The following is a 17897-nucleotide window of genomic DNA, read 5'->3' on the forward strand; positions in this document are numbered from 1 at the left end:
AGTAATTGAGATTACACATCACATCAGGGTTTCTCAGCCTCAGCAGTACTGACATGTGGGCTGAATAATTCATTGTGGGTAATGCCATGAGCATTGGAGGACATTCAGCAGCATCTCTGGCTTCTACACCACATGCTCATAGTATCCTTCCTCCCAGTTTCAACATTCAAAATGTCTTTAAAAATTGATAAATATACCTGGGGGTGAAATCACCTGATTGAGTACCATATATTATGTGATTAAAACACAGGAAAAAAATTAATAGTATTTAGAGGGCAGAACAGTCTGAATTAATGAAACTCTATCTAGACTGTAGTGTTAGAAGACTAATGAACTCCCTATTTTAAAAGAAATCCTGTAAAACTCTAGCACTGTTTATAGAAGAAGGCCAATTTTTGTGAACAGATTAAAGGATATTGATAATATTCAAGTCACCCTCGACCTCTGTTTATATTGTCTTGATGTGGTTCATATTTCAATCAAATAAAAAATGAGAGGTCCTATGTGATTGGTTTTGTAAACCAGAAAGTAGAAGACTAAAGTAAGCTTTTATAAATGGACCTTTTACATTGCTTAGAACAGATGGCCCTTTTCCTAAGCAGATAAACATTCTTCTCACAGTCCTGGCTTCTCTGAATTAGCTTAGCAAACCCTTTTTAAATACCACATAAAAGGTAAACCAATCCATCCAAATTATCCCAAATTCTAAAGTTATACATTATAAATTAATGAAGTTGTACAGATATCCAAAGAACCAGTCTTTTTCCTTTGGGAAGAGAACAAGCTTTGCCTCAGGGTGAATTGAATGCACGAAACGCCATGTAAGTGCAGTTCACAGACATCAAGACAAACTGCAAATGCGCTTTTAAACAACCCAAAGGGCAACTCCATAGGTCGAGCACCTCCATCTTTCTGACAGGGACATTGAAACACAGAGACGTGCTTAGTAAATCTATTCTAAAACAAAATTAGACATTTCAGCCTAAATTGTAAGTTTCTCTTTTAAGTCAAAGTGTAGAGATGATAGACGCATATTTCTTTCTTTGCACAAAAAATGCCCTTCAGCTTGCACAGCACTCAGCACCCCCCTCCCTCCCTAGGCCCCCAAGTCTAGTATCTCTTGCAGCATTTTATTAAACTTTTTTTTTCCTTTTTGACTCAAATGGGCAAAAAGACTGGTGTATCTTTGAATTCCTGATGTTTACCCCAGAGATTGAAACATAGTGATAATAATGATGCTAGTGGTGACTAATATAAGCAATGACTGCATAACATGTGCTTTTTTACACTTATTAAATTATTTACTTGGTCCTCATAGAAACCTTTGGGATAGATACTATTAACTCTATTGCATAATTAAGTTAGGTAATTCCCCAGGGTCATATAGTTCAGAAGTGGTATAACCAGGGTTCTAACTCAGTTATCTACTCAATCTGTGTTCTCAACTACTAAATTGTCAAGGTAGATACCGTTAATATTTATTGAATATCCACCACACAGCCAACACTACTGGAGATAAAAAAAAAAGAAGATTAAGAGAGAAGGGTACAAATAAAAACAAATTAGTAGAGTGAAGAAAAATTGGTCAAATGATTAGAATTAACATGGAAGAGAGGCAAGAGAGAGAGAATTTAAGTCTAATTTTGAAAATATGTCCAAATTAGTAAAAATGGATAGTTTAAAAAAATTTTCTCTTAAGCTACTTTATAACTTTGCCTTCAAATGCTTCTCTTTCAAATTGAAAACTCCTGGTGGACAGGCCTTGTGCTTCTGGGTTTGTTCTGGATGGCAGGCACATGATGGCCAATGCCTAAGTGGACTCTAATGACAACCGTTGTGTTTCAGTTCCTTTTGATCCATTCATGTGTAAAATTTAGAATTTGTTTGTAAGACCAGAGTGATGAGAGATCAGTGTTCGCTTCTGAGGCTGTCTACTGTGTCCGTGGCAAATGTCCACAAACTGGGCTAGCATTCTTGGGGTCCAGCAGCCTGACTCGAGTCACAGGAGAACCTGACATTCAATCCTGAGGAATATAAGCAACCAACTTCCAAATGAGGTTGGTTTTTCCACCAATTATATATCACATGTGTTTTACCATTTGAATAATGTAAGGTCTTTATCCATTGCCTCGGCCTATTATACTTTCATTTCCCTATGTAATACTGACATCTAGAGGAACTTTCAACTGAAAAGAATCCACAAAAACAGGCTGCATTTCTCCTTTTCTGTCTCTGGAAAACAACTTCAATATGAAGAGTTTTTACTTTGTGTTTCCCAGTTAGATGTGGAAGTCGCTAAAATAGGAAGCACATCTGTGGATCCATCTTGTTAGTTGTCAAAAATTGAACCTATTTTCTACTGATTGCAGAGGACAGGATGATGCCATTAAACATGATGTTTCTGCCAGCCTCTGTTCAATGATAAAAACCACGTCAGACTCAGTTTCCTCTGTTAAGTTCACACTGATAACCCAGACCAGCAGGAGGATCACAGTTCACTAAACTCACTCATTATTCACTCAGTCATCACAAATATAATAGATTTGCATATGGATTCCTTTTGTAACCATTGACCCATTCCTCTTACATATGTCTTACTATTTGAATAATCAGTGAATTTAGAATGACATGGAAAGGTGACTTGGCCCAAATGCCCAAGTATTTGAAATACAGTTCTGCTCCTTGCAGTCTATGCAGTTCCTTAGACTGGGATTCTCAGTGGGCTATATGTAGACAGAGTGTTCCAGGTCGGCTTTAGGGAGTGTGAAGGAAATGTTTGAAAACTTCTCTTCACCTTTACCCCACCAGCTCCACACAGGGGCTCAGAGTTCTGAAATGCTTGCTGAACCCAAGAAGGGGAGAAGTGCTTTCCAAGTGGTGCCCTCATTATGAGAGCACCTTTCAGCAGCTGCATCACAGAAAAGCTGCATTGGAAAAGCAGGGCTACCCAGGCACCATCAGACATGCATCCCTGTCACCGTCACCAGCGCTCACATTCTTTGTAGCCACATCTCTTCATTGTGGGATTCTAGTTGCTGCAGAAAATGTTTTCTTGACATCAGAATGGGACTTGATTAAAGTAACTACCTACCCTGAGCAGAGGTCTTTCCATGTGACTGTTTATGAGGATGCCAAGATGATCACCTCTTGGCTATTTCAGCCTAATGTCTATAAGTATGAACACAATTGTAACATTTTATAATGAGTTTGTTCAACTTTGATTAGGCTTCTCATGGGGAAGAGGAAAGCATAGAGCCTAAAACAATGCAAAGAGGAATTTTCATAAGAAATATTAAAACTACATTTCCTTGCCTGAGCAGGAAAGATAATTTTAGAGCTCACTTATAAAATAAAAACCTATGTCTCTTAATCTTCAGGACACACTCAATTCTGTGTCAGTCCCTTTCTGAGGAAAGCAATTCTCACGCAGCATAAGCTGTGCTTTGGCCTGTGGGGACTGGCTTGGAAAGAGGCAGGACAGGAACCGCCTGGCTGAATCCAGAAAGGGACAGGGTTAACCTTGACCTCCGACCTCAGTAAGTGGACCCTCCCCAGCTGCTGAAAGCAGAGAATAATCAAACAGCCATTTTAGGAAAATAACCCTGGGAGGCAAATGAAAGCTTTGGATGCCCCCACTATGACCCAGACCAGTGGTTGGCAAACTCATTAGTCAACAGAACCAAATATCAACAGCACAACGATTGAAATTTCTTTTTTCTTTCTTTCTTTTTTTTTTAATTTGATCATTCCATTTTATTACTTTTTTTTCATCATTGTTCTCTTAAAATGTAAGAATCAAGTCATTCAGAAATATTCTTACCATTTGAAGAAATATTCACATTAGGTAATTTTTTTTTAAAGATAGCTTCTTAAGAGATACAATTTAATTAGTTGTTTACATTATTATGTAAAATTTATTTTCATGGGGATATTGAATAGGTTTCTTATCCCCAGGGTCTGTGAAATAAATTTTACCTGTTTGGAGCATTTCTAGAATATTGTCCTTCATATTTGAATCTTCATCACATATTTTCTCTGATTCTATAATATTCACCAGTTAATATTGTTCATCAGATTTTTTTTTTAATTCCCTTGGTTTTTAGATTCACTTGTTGATAGTTACGTATTTGTTGTTCATAGTTTTTATCTTTATTTACTTTCTCTTCCGAAAGAACCCCCTTCAGCAATTCATATAATTCTGGTTTGGTGGTGATGAACTCCTTCAGCTTTTTTTTATTAGTGAAGCTCTTTATCTGGCCTTCGATTCTGAGTGATAGCTTTGCTGGGTAGATTAGTTTTGGCTGTAGGTTCTTGCTATTCATCACCTTGAATATTTCTTGCCATTCCCGTCTGGCCTGCATGGTTTCTGTTGAGAAATCAGCTGACAATCGTATGGGTGCTCCTTTATAGGTAACTACCTGCTTTGCTCTTGCTGCTTTTAATATTCTCTCTTAGTCTTTTGCTCTTGGAATTTTAATTATGATGTGTCTTGGTGTGGTCTTCTTTGGATTTCTTTTGTTAGGAGTTCTGTATGCTTCCTGGACTTGTAAGTCTAATTCCTTCACCAGGTGGGGGAAGTTTTCTGTCACTATTTCTTTCAGTATGTTTTCGATATCTTGCTCTCTCTCATCTTCTGGGACCCCCCTAATTCTGATGTTGGTTCGCTTGAAGTTGTCCCAGAGGTTTCTTACATTATCTTCCACTTTCTGGATTCTCTTGCCTTCTTGCTTCTGCGGAGGAGTGTCTTCTGGCTCTTTATGTTCCAAATCTTTGACTTGATTCTTGCAATCTCCCATTCTGTTTTTAGGACTCTGTATAATATTTTTTACTTCAGACAATATATTCTTTATTTCTTGTTGATCCCTTATTAGTTCTTGTTGATCCCTTATTAGTTCTTGTTGATCCCTTTTCATCTCCTCATAGATCTTGTCGACCTTTTCTAGGAAATTCTTGAAAAACCTTATAAGCGTGGTTTTGAACTCTATATCCAGTCTCTTCTTTTCCTCAATTTCTTTTGTTTGTGCTCTATTTCCTTGTCTTGGCATTTTCACAGCTTCCCTTAGTTGGTAGGGTGGCTTTGTGTGCTAAGGTGTCCTATATGTTTCAGTGATTCAGCCTCCCAGTTACCTGAGGTGGACAGTCTTGGTGTAGCCCTTTGTGGGCTGTGTGTGCAGTCTTGTTGTTAAGCCTTGCTTGTTGTTGGTATCACTGGGAAGCGTTGATCTCCAAGCCAATTGGCCTGAAATTTCTTTTGAGAGCCAAATTTTTTAAACTTAAACTTCTTCTAACACCACTTCTTCAAAATAGACTCGTTCAGGCCGTGGTATTTTGTGGAAGAGCCACACTCAAGGGGCCAAAGATCCACAGTTTGAATATGGCTTGAGAGCCACAGTTTGCCAATTACTGACCCAGACAGTTCATTCATGTACCAGGAAAATGGGATTCCTTAAGGAGACAGCACATCAAGGAAGGGCCTGAAACTGAAGGTATTGGTTCAGAAGAGCCTAATTTGACAATCTGCCAAGTGCAGACACATGGATAATTTTACTTTTATTTGATTATAAGAAGTATTGAACAGTACCATGAACAAAGCCTCCCCTAGCAAAACCAAAACAAACAGACAAACAAACAAACAAACAAAAAACACTGGGAAAGCAGTTCTGGTCAAATGGACTCTATCAGGTTATTTCTAACTGACTACAAACGTTTCTTCATTTAAATACATGTTTGGGTTTTCTTGTCCCGATAGCCTCCTGTTATAACCTAGACCATTCAGGCTACAGGTTCTGTTCTGAGGAGGTGTGTGCGAGCTGAGAGTTATGGGAGTGACAGGATCCTAATGTCTGCCTGCCACCATCAGGGGACAGGCTGTGGAGCAGAACTACAAATATTTACAATACATGTTCTCCTCCATTCTTCTATCAAGCCTATCTTTGTTGATTTTAAAATAACAAGTTAGAAATAACTTGGAACCAATTAAGAATCTTCACCTAAATATTTAGTCACATTAGGTCCTTTTATCATACAGGTCTTATTTTTTTCTCATCCTATGCTCATTGGATGAGCTTACATCAGACATCTACTAATGGATTCATATATATATATTTTTTTAATTTCCTTCTCACTAACACCTTTCCTATCTTCCTCAAAAAAAAAAAAAAAAAAAAAAAAAAAACCAACAACTCTGAGCCCTCTGCTGTGTAACCCTTCATTTTCCCACTCAAGCTGCCAATGTAACTGCTTGGCCTGCAGGCTTGTGCGCCAGGCACCTACCTTCCCTCAGACTCTCCTTTGCTCCAATTCAGGGTTCTTGGCCACCTGGGAGGCAGCCGAGAACTGGTGATGCCTGAGTCCTTCCCTTAAAGATAGGGTGGGCTGGACTCTGGTATTTTTACTCCCTCCCCCTCTCCCCCCAAAGCCCTGCACAAACACCCTACTGACTCCAATGTGCTGCAAGGTTTGAGAGCCACTGCCCCTGTCAGCTACAGTTTCTATCACTCTTTTTTTTTTCTTTTTCTTTTTTTTTGAGTCCTTACCACCCAGGCTGCTCTGTGGGCCACAGTTTTAAATGGTAGTGCTAACATTAGAGACTCCGTGTTTCTCTTAATCCCTGCTCCCCTCCCCCCAACCAGCAAGGGTCTTTAATCCTCTCCCAGATGGATTAACCACTGCCTCTTCCTCACCATCACACAGGGACACCTATGTGGAATGAATCTGGGATACACTGGTATATTGCCCTAAAACACATGCCTCCCTTCTAAGGGATCTCAAGGGCATCCAGGGAGAGTAAGCCAATCAAAGAGCCAGCTTGGCTCAGCCTTAACTCCTTGGCTTTGCTTCCTGGTCAAATCTAGGAATTGAGCCCTGGCCAGGTCGCTCAGCTGGTGGGGCATCCTCCCCTACACCAAAAGATCGCGGGTTCCATTCTGGTCAGGCACATGCCCAGGTTTCGAGCCTGATCCAGTTGAGGCATTTGCCCAAGTAGAGGGTCCATGTTTCTGTCTTTCCCTCTCTCTTCCACTATCCCTAAAAATCAGTGGAAAAATATCCTTGGGTGAGGATCAAACAACAACAACAAAACTGTGCCAACAGTAAGCTCTAGAGAATTAGAAATAAATTCTGATCAATGCCAAAATCAAAGAATACAGTTCATATTATTAATATAAGTGCTATAACATGGTTGCTATAAAGGTGACTATCAACTTTAAAGGGAACAAAAGTATTTTTATTTAGTCCAGTTCTTATGAACCAAAAATTTTAAAGTAAACCTCTAATGCCAAAGTACAAACATTTGTACAAAAGTATGTATACATTTTTGGGACACCTTATAGTTGTCTGTGCTTTTTTTCTTAAGATATTGTTAAATCCTTAGTTAATGGAGAACATAAACGTCTACTGAACTCTTTGTATTTCTGTCTCATAGTCTTCTATTTTATTGTGTACATACAGGAAAATATTCAGCTGGTACACTGGTCCTATACCAATTATCAAAATAGAGAAGTACTTCATACTGCTGGTAAGTAGTAGGTGTCCTCAAACTTCCAGGAGCCTCATTTCCAACCCCTGACCTAGCCACCCTGTCCAGCCTAAGGACCTTCATTAGATTCAGTAACTAAAGGGCCAGTGGCTAGCTTGGTGGGGGCCCCAGGACCCTGCTCCAACTCAGTCCATTCTGATAGGTGAGTGACTGTGGATACCCAGCTATTGAATTCTGTACTGTACCAGGGAACATTAATATAACGTGAATGTTCCTGGCCACAATGTTAGGCTCCTGGCTGAGTAGTTTTTAACATTTGCTTAAAATCCTTTTATTTTACTTATACTATCCTTATGATGTAATTATGAGCAAGAAATTGGAAAATATATCTTCACAGTCAAAGAGAGAGCCATGGCTGATGAATGGAAAAGAGGCAGGGAGTTACTACCAGCCTTCGCCTTCTTAGACTTAGGACAATGGTCCTGAAGTTTATCTTGCCTCAGAGACTTAATCAGTAGGTCTTAGTCTGAGCCCAAGAACTTTTTTCACAAGTTCTGGAAGTAGTCACGATGTAGGTAGTCCTAGGATCTTACATTGACAAAATGTATGGAATTCCTACTCATTATACAAGAACCTACTTAAGAATTTTTTCTACATGAATTCTTCCTTGGAACACTCCCTACCACCCCCATTCTTATACCAAAAGAGCAATCAATCTTTCCTCCACCTTCCTTAACCATTCATCTGCCAGGTAGTTTTCATAATGGGTTGGAATCATTTGTTTGCATGTTTGACCCTCCTACACAAACACTGATTGATTGATTGATTGAGTGAGTGAGTGAGTAAGTGAGGATTCGAGGAAGCTGATGCCAGGCAGAATTTACTGAGCATTTTAACCATCGATCCTCACATATAAAAAGCCAGGGCCATCACAACCAAAACAACCAGATGGATGACTGAACAGCAAGCTGCGTGGGGTGAAAAGGCCAGCAGGGGGTTAGTGAGGGACAACCAAACAACTGAACAGCAGGCTGCATGGGGCAACCAGGCTGGAAGGGGGTGTTAGTGACAGATGACCAAATGATTGAATGGCAGGCTGTGTGAGTGACCAGGCCAGCAGGGGGTCAGTTGGGGGTGACAAGGTTGGCAAGGGGTATGTATAGTTGGAATTGACCAGGCTGGCAGGGGAGGGCAGTTAGGGGAGACCAGTCCAGCAGAGGGGGGCAGTTGGGAGAAACCAGACCAGCAGAGGGGAGCAGGTGGGGGTGACCAGGCCAGCAAGGGGGGCAATTGGGGGCAATCAGGGAAGCGGGGGGGGGCGCGCGGGGGAGGGAGAAGGGGGAGAGTTAAGGGCAATCAGGCTAGCAGGCAGGGCAGTTAGAGGTGATAAGGCTAGTGGGAGTGGGACAGTTAGGGGCAATCAGGCAGGCAGGCAGGTGAGCAGTTAGGACCCAGCAGTCCCAGATTGTGAGAGGGATGTCCGGCAGTCAGACATCAGCCAAGGGGTCTTGGATTGGAGAAGATGCAGGCTTGGCTGAGGATTTCATGCATAGGGCCTCTAGTATAAAATATTTTCTTAAATGATGTCATAGTGTGCCCTTTACTATATCCTCTTCAATATCAGCCTTGATAGCTAGATTCCTGGCTTCTGTGGCACCTAAGAGTCCTCATTGTTATGAACAGCAATTTGTTGGTCTGGCCTAGGAAAAAGCCCATTGTCTTCTGAGACCTTTTCATAATTCAAATGTTTGTGTTGCCCTGACTGGTTTGGCTCAGTGGATAGAGTGTCGGCCTGTGGACTGAAAGGACACAGGTTCGATTCCGTTCAAGGGCATGTACCTTGGTTGTGGGCACATCCCCAGTTAGGGGTGTGCAGGAGGCAGCTGATCAATGTTTCTGATTCTCTCCCTCTCCCTTCCTCTCTGTAAAAAATTGATGATACATTTTTTTAAAAAGTTTGTGTCCCCAGTAACATTCAGCATGAATTACTGAAGTAATTTAGCACTTGACCACCTTCTCAACATGTCTTACACTTAGTGAAAATCAGAACATATACTAGGAACATTCATTTGCTTAATGTACATATTTAAGATCTTCCATTCATATATCTGCATTGATCATACCTTCTTTAACATGCTTTAACATATTAGCATGGAGAGATACTTAATGAATACTTTTGATGATGAAAAATTAGAAGTTGAGTTAGGTTTTCTCACTACCACATTTTACTTTATCATGATTCTGGAACTTAATTTTGACAAAAGGCAAGAACAAGCAGTAGCTATCTCCTTAAAAAGTCTGATTAAACTTATTTGGTACATCACCTAAAACAGGTACTAAATAAATGTCTTTGCATTTAACTGGTAACGTCCTTTACAGTATTCCTAACAGTGATTAAGCAGTCAGTCTCACCATACATCACATTCATTACTTAATTTTCCTTCAGCTCTAAGTTCTATGATGCCACAGAATCCAGAAGAATGCTTGGCACCATTAAAGAGCATGCTGTGAGGCTTTGTATGCCAGCAAGAAACCACCTCTCATGTGCTTTTCCAAGTAGCTTCCCCCGGAATCAATCTTCTATTGTGGTGATGACTTAGTAGTAACCAGATGCCTAAGTACAAACATCTCTATGGCAGATCTTAGGAAGAAGTGGTGTGTTTGTTTGTTTCATTCCGTGCTGTTTATTTACCACTTCTCAGCAGGCAAGGACTTTGCTTCAATACAATCATTATGGTCTCCCTACTGCATTTTTCCCTGTCAAAGAGGAAGGAGGTCTCTGGGGGACGTTGTCAACAAAGTTTCCCATTTGCCTCCTTCTGCAGAGAAGGGAGTGTGATGGGAGTAGCCCTGGGGATCTTCTAATATTTCTTCTCAAACACTGCTCAGGGGCAGCTCCCAGTGGTCTGGGGATGGGCTTCCAAGGTGTGTTCCTCCAGCTTCTTTCTCAACCCCTGGTTTCAGACAGCCATGGCAAAGAACCCTACCTCCCTGTTGAAACAGGGAGCTTCATTTGTTGATTCAAATAGAAATAACAATCTCCAAGATTATTCTCCAAGACAAGGTGAATTATCTCCCTCCCCTCGCCCCCCTCCTTCCAGTCTACCCAACAACGCCTTAAACCACACCCTGGCCACACTCCCTAAGGGCACCTCAGCTTTGCTCAGAGCCTCTTCCACAATCTGGAGTGCCTGTGCAATAACTAGGCCCTACCCCTGCCCTCTGCCTGGGTTCAAACCTCCTTTTAGGACTTTCTCTGCGATGCCTCTAAGGCAGCAAAGCTACTCCCTATGGGCGGGTGCACTCTCACATTCAGGGTATGTCCTTGAGTACACTATTCTGTGGTCCCTCCTCTCTATCGGTGTTCACCTCGTTCTGCTGACTCCACCTCTGTCCCTTGTGCCCATGTTCCTGCTTTTAATTCTAGTAATTCCTGTGCCTGAGTTTACCCCTATGGCAATCTCCTGGCTAGGCCAAGGCTATGCCCCACCCACCGGGCCAGCACCTGGGCTCCTTCCCATGGTTCCAGGCTCTGCCACTCGGGTCTGAGTTCTGGAATGCCACCCCAATGTGGCCCGTTTGGCCTGTGTAGTGCAGGACAGCCCTGAGTCCTGGAATGCCACCCCAATGCCCTGCCTCTGGGCAAATAGGGTCATGGAAGCCCCAGCAGAAACTGCACAAAACAGATGCCAGGACCCCTGTGGGGCCACAGGAACCCCGGCAGAATCTGTGCACTGGTAGCTCTCTGGGGACCTGGCCACTTTTCACCCACTGCCCAGAGGCTCTCCGCAGCCCAGAGGCATTCTGCCAAGTGGCTCACGCTGTCCACTTTTAGCAGCTGCCCTCCCCCTCAGACTGGGGAACTCCAGCAGGGCTGAGAGGACTGGGCATCACTATCTTGTGGCTATAGGTGCTGCCATCTTTGTAATGGAGTGATGGTTAATTTGGATAGTACCCTTTTATTAGATAGGATTGGCTGAAGACAGAATAAGAAAAAAAAATCTAAAATATCAGCTTAGATTAACATCACAGATTTCAAATGGATTTTAGAAAGAAATGAACAATGGTATAAGTTTGCCTCACAATCCAGTGGGTTATATATGTAAGTGTTCTGTATTCTCAACTATACAATTTACCCCCAAAGAACACAATATTCTAAAGGTTCAAATCAAACCCTTTCTAAATCGTAAAATCTATTTTGAATTGAAGAGACCTTAAAGAGTATGTAGCCTTGCCAAGACTGGTTTGGCTCAATGGATAGAGCGTAGGCTTGGGGACTGAAGGGTCCCGGGTTTGATTCCGGTCAAGGGCATGTACCTTGGTTGCGGGCATATCCCCAGTAGAGGGTGTGCAAGAGGCAGCTGATTGATGACTCTCTCTCATCGATGTTTCTAACTCTCTCTCTCTCTCCCTTCCTCTCTGTACAAAATCAATAAAATATATATATTTTTTTAAAAAAAGAGTATGTAGCCTAGTCAGCTCAGCTGGAGATAACAAATGATATTCTACCCAATTTTACCTAATTATAGGAGATTTTAGTAATTCTTAAAATGTTTCACTAAAAGGAATGGTTACTCAAAACACTGGTAATTTTCCCCAAAACACCTTCATCTTTAAAAATGTAGTAATACATTGTGGCAGACAGTCTCAGTCTTTCTTTTCTCTCATCAGACCTCCACCAACCACAATGCAGCTTTCAAATGTACACATAGTTTTCAGCATGCCATTTCTCATTATGCCTCAGTTTTCTACAATGTTTAGAAAAAGTAGACAACCATAGATTGATTTATATTAGGGATTGGTATAAACATTGGATTGCTATAGTGTAGAGTACATAGTTAAGCCAAGTAAACTTTAAAGTCACTATTTTTATTTGAAGAAAAAACAATATCCTTCTGAAATAAGAGATAATAGACAGGATTAAGTAAACCATTAGCACCTGCAGTAAGTATTGAACATGAATCTGTACTCTTAGGCTGGAAGGCACTGAGAACTAGGAGGGGTGGGCATGCTTTCCTTGGCTCGTGGAGAGCTCCATTTGGAATTCCCTGTGGGAAGAAAGGAAGCAATGCCATGCATGACATGCGTTCATTTCCATAGGAAGCAAAAATAGTGCAGACTTGCTCTTCTGCCTTTCTGGAAACTTTGCTAGCCTACAGCCAGAATAGCAATAAATGAAATGTCTACAATATGGGTATTCCAAGAGCAGTATTAAAGCCTGTTTTCAGTTAGGAGCCTCCTATAAAACTGCTCCATCTGTGTTTACCACGTGCAGCTGCGCCTCTCCCGGAGTGCTTAATGAACTTTCCCTTTTTTGTGAATGCTGACCTACACACAAAGGTAGCACCCTTAAGTAAATATTTTGAGCAAAATACTTGTGTAAAGCAACATAGGATGATATATGTTTCCTTTTATTCTGTTAACTGAGACCTCATATTCATGTACTAAGCTATTTCATTAGATTCCAAAAAAATAAAAAATAAAATAAAAAAATCTAAACCATGAATTGAGAAACTGCGAGAGAGAGAGAGAGAGAGAGAGAGAGAGAGAGAGAGAGAGAGAGAGATGCAGATGCAACTTTTTCAATTATTCTGGTCATATCTCATTATTTTCATGTATTAAAATGTAGGCAGTAGGCTAAATATACTTGAATTTTGTATTTAATGAAATCAGTTCAATTTGGCACTTAACAATCACTATAACATTTTTTCATTTTGATTTAATTCAGTCATAAGCAATATATTTTTCAAACTGACCTCATTATTGGTGGAGTACGTTTACACAAATATAAAATTTACTATATAGCAACATCAGTCAAATCTGAACATGAAAAGTTCTTCGTGTACTTTGCTGTTGCTCATTTTCTATTCATTCCCACAAAATTACGCATATTGCAAAAATTTTCCCATCTAATAGAGAACTAGTGTTATTTAAAAATAGTTCAGTTTTCAGGTAGATGTTATAAAAAGTGTTAAGTACATATTATGAATTCTACTTTAGTTATAATCACCTAAAATTTTTCTCTACTAAAGGTTGTTACACTAAGTATCAAAGTCCCATGCAGTTTTTCTTTTGAATTTTAAGGCAAATTAACCAGATGAGGATTACAACTTCTATGAAAAGTCACATTCTATAAAATGAGACTCCAGCTGCAAAAATTCCTCACCTAAAAATCCTTAATTCTGTATTTTTCTTCAAGTAATTAAATAACTGAGACTAGTTTATTATATAACATAGGTGTATATTTTTAATGACATGGCAAACTATTCAGACATATTTTATAACCATCCATATTTTATTCAATAATGCCCCATCATTGCTAATTTAACCAAATCCATGTCTTCAGACTGTATATTTTTTACCTTGGTGATCTAATAGCTTTAATAAATTTAAAAATATGAATTTTTATAAAATTAATCACAATCTTATATCTAAATATACTTGCTCTAAACAATTTTATTTTAAAAATTAACTTAATATAATAAGTTTCCTCACAAAATTCAAGTTCTAATAAAAACACCAGCTCAGGGATTAAAAAAATACAAATTTCTGGTTATAAAAGCAGTCATAGTGCCACACCTGAAACCTATATGTTTATTGACCAATGTTACCCCAATAAATTTAATTAATGAATTAATTAATTATTTAAAAAATTAGTCACAGAGGTATAAAGTACAGCATAAGAAATATAGTCAATAATATTGTAAATACAATAATTGGTTTCAGATGGAGACTAGACTTATCAGAGTGATCACTTAGAAGGCATATAAATGTCTAATCACTAGATTGTACACCTGAAACTTGTACAATGTTGTATGTACACTGTAATTGGAAAATACAGTTAATTTTTTTTAAAACAGACCACCAGCTCCAAAATAAAAGTTGGAAAAGTGACTGTGAACCTATTTACATATCTGTATGTAGAAATAATAGAAATGTGTGCTTATATTCTTTTCATGGAAACTCCATTTTTTAAAAATTGCCATTAAGCATTATATGTCATATTCTCCTTCAATGGTTTTGTGAATTATTTTTGTAGAAAATACCAAAGAACTGATCTTTATTTATCAAAGTTTAACTTCACAAATTTGCCATATGATGTCATCATTATCATGAATTTTGGCTTTGGGGGAAAAATTATGGCTTACCTTTCTATTTTCTCTGCTAACAAAACAGAAGGAATTGTTCAATCTCAAAAACTGTATTTGCTTTGACTTAAGCCATTAATCTCATAAGTCTTAGATAACCCAGGAGTAAATTGACTATTACTAATACGCTAGAGATTCTGTCAGCTCTCATCTTCTCATAAGAGTTGTTGTTGTGCTTATATCCAGGACTATATGTTCTAGTCCACTTAATCCTTTGGCTTATTACTTTGTACTTCAACTCATAACTAAATTCTGGTCTCCTGCCTACATGGCTCCTCGGTGCAAAAGTCTTACACTCGGTGCAAAAGGAAAGCCTGGGTTCATCTTCTGGCTTCTATACCTTAGTATATTTTCCAACACAAGTCATATCCTTAAAAACACTATCTGGTTTCTTTCTAAATGAGCAACTCTCATATGGCACTTTTAGAAATACCAAAAATGTTTGACCTCCCTTTATAATCCATGTACCTATCAGATTTCAGATGGTCTCATTCTCTTAAAAGATCCTTTGATGTCTTCAGCTTAGACCTAATCCCAATAGTGGTAGTCATTATTTATGCATAATCAGAAACTGATAGCTGTGTGACATTTCTTCCTCTTTGGCCATAATAACATTCTACCAGCTTCCTCATTTACTATGTATTTGACATCTATGAACACTGAGTCAAGATTTATTCCATTTAGAGAGCTTAGCAACCCTTTCAACTAAACTCTGTACAAATGAACTAAAAATTCTGTCTTTATTTTCATAATTCCAATGATGACTAGATCTTAACATACAGTCATACTATAAGAATTTTGAACACATCTAAAATAAAACGCAACATCTTACACCCCCACTGGCTTGCCTTTCTGTTGCTCCAGATTTTGTCTGGAGCCATGATGCTTGTGTCTATTTGTAGATCTTCCCATGGAGCACAGGATCCCATCCAAAGCAAGACAGGAAGGTCTGGGCCTCTCACTAGAGTTCTTATCTTCCCATCGGGCATAATTTACAAATGGGGTTCACTCACCTGAAGCCACAGCAAGCAACAGTGCCCAACTAAGTTTAAGTTTTAGATAAGCAACAAATACTTTTTTAGTATAAACATACCCATACAATATATGGGCCATTCATTATTTATCTCAAATTTCATTTTAACTGGTGCCTGTGCCCCAGGGTTGGCTGGCTAAGGTACCATCCCTCTAATTTGCAATTTATCTTAAGTGAAAAGTGAATTCTATTGCCCCAGTCAAGACCCCTCTTTCAGATTTGGTTTACTAAGGTTTAGTTCACCAAAATTTAATAGTATGTGCTGAAGACACATTAGGATTTGACAACAAAGAAATAAACAAGATTTTTCCTGTCCTCTAGAAACTAAGTCTAAAGATGAAATCAAATAAAATCTTCCTGCCTTGGCCAGTTTTTCTGAGTGGTTAGAATGTCGGCCCAAGGACTGTAGGCTTGATTCCTGGTCAAGGGCACGTACCTCAGTTGCAGGTTCCTGGGCCCTTGTAGGGGCACATGCAGGAGGCAGACAATTGGTGTGACTCTCTCATGTTGATGTTTATCTCTCTCTCTCTCCCTTCCTCCCTACCTTCCACTCTCTCTAGAAATCAAAGGAAAAAACATCCTCGGGTGAGGATTTAAATAATAATAATAATATCTTCCATAGTTGAACATATATTTTATTAAAATAAGAAATAAGTTAACTAAACTATTTACCTAAACAGTAATTGATCATGTTGATATTTTTGTTTATAAGAGATGGTCATTTGGAACAAGACTTAGAGAAATAAAACCTCTTTAAATGGAGATATCCAGAGTACATTCTTAGAAAATTAACTTTTAAATACTGGTTACGGCTTCCCTAGTCTAGAGGTTTTCTGGCACTAAAATGCACCTCCAGTTCTGAAAGTGCCTTCCTTGCTCTGAGGCTGCTTTCTGCTTCGGAGTTAGAAGCTCTTAAGCCACAAGGTTTCTTAGGAGATTTGAAGCACAGTTTTCAGTGCTCTTTAAAGTTGGTTTTTAAAATGTTGAACAGGTGAGACTGAGCGACAAAGGGCTGAGTCACAGCTATATCTTATAGTGTCACAAAATATTTGTTAATAATAATGTCCAAGGCACCAAAATTTGCAAGCCTTTCATTTTCCAAATCACAGTGGTAAGTTTATTCTCCTGATGTCTCTTGCACTAACTCACGTCCAGGTGTGTTTTCTCGAGTGAAAGAAACAGAATGGACCTTGGCCAGTCTGCTAGACTGTGCATAACTCTGCATACAACCATTGACACGAGTCTAGGATTAAAACTCACCATCCAATGGAGCCACACAGAAAATGTGTTGAAGCCTACAGGTCTAGGTTCATATTAATCCATCCATTCCACATATTGAATATGGCTCTTTAATTAACCATAACTTCACCAAGCTCATCTGTTATCCAGTTTACATGCCTCTGAATTTCCCACAAGACCTGGTAAGAAAATCAGGTGCAGTAATTAATCTAAATCATGGCATTCCCACATCAACTAGTTTAGTAACCCAGGAGAAGAGGGGGAGCAATGACTGTAGCATGACATTTTCTGGATGAATGCAAGTTACACAGTTTTGTTAGTGCTTTTGATGTGTTAGAAGCCCCTTAACTTTACCCCCAGATGGTTCTATAACCTAAAAATTGTTAGCTACCAGTTGCTTTCAAATTTTCTCATGAAAAAATAGTGAGGATGGTAAATGTTATGTACATTTTACCACAATTTTTAAGGAGTAATAAAAGCTAGTTTCATATGTTTTGTTTTTTGTAAAGTGTCTGAGCAGAGAGTGTGCTGACGCAGACAATGGTGGGCAGAGAGCATGCTGCGCTGAGGTTCCTGGCTACATCACCGGAGTTTCACTTACCAAGGGGAAGGCGTGTGTCCCTGGTAGCCCCTGAATCAGAGCTCTCTGCTGACTTCCACGAATAAGCTAGTCATGCTTAAATGTTTGGTCTGTGGCTGACAATCAAAACCATGAAATAATATGTTCCTCTCGTGCTCATCTTTGCAGAAATTCTTGCTCTCTCTGAGCGAAGTACATATTTGTCTCATGTAAAAAAAATAAAGGTGTTTTCCCTGCTGGAGAAGGAGATGAAGTGTATGGATAGTAGAACTCGGAACATGTGTGAAACTAAAGTCCCTTGGAAAGTCCAAGGCTCCTGGAGCCTTTCTGTGCTGGTTGGGGGCGTGGTCGGTGATGCACCCCTACTGCGCAGGCAGGCGCCCAAGCCTGTCGCGCGTGGATTTTAGAGCCTTCTAGCTC

At 39.6% G+C, this 17897-nt stretch overlaps 1 protein-coding gene across 6 annotated transcripts in view; it reads right to left on the reverse strand.

Annotated features, from left to right (window-relative positions):
* The window catches only part of MYLK4 (myosin light chain kinase family member 4), a 97840-nt gene that overhangs the window by 26715 nt on the left and 53228 nt on the right, over positions 1-17897 (reverse strand). The gene's annotated exons all lie outside the window — the stretch shown is intronic.

Source organism: Pipistrellus hanaki, assembly GCF_964339955.1.
Source record: "Pipistrellus hanaki genome assembly, chromosome: 2".
NCBI lineage: Eukaryota > Metazoa > Chordata > Mammalia > Chiroptera > Vespertilionidae > Pipistrellus > Pipistrellus hanaki.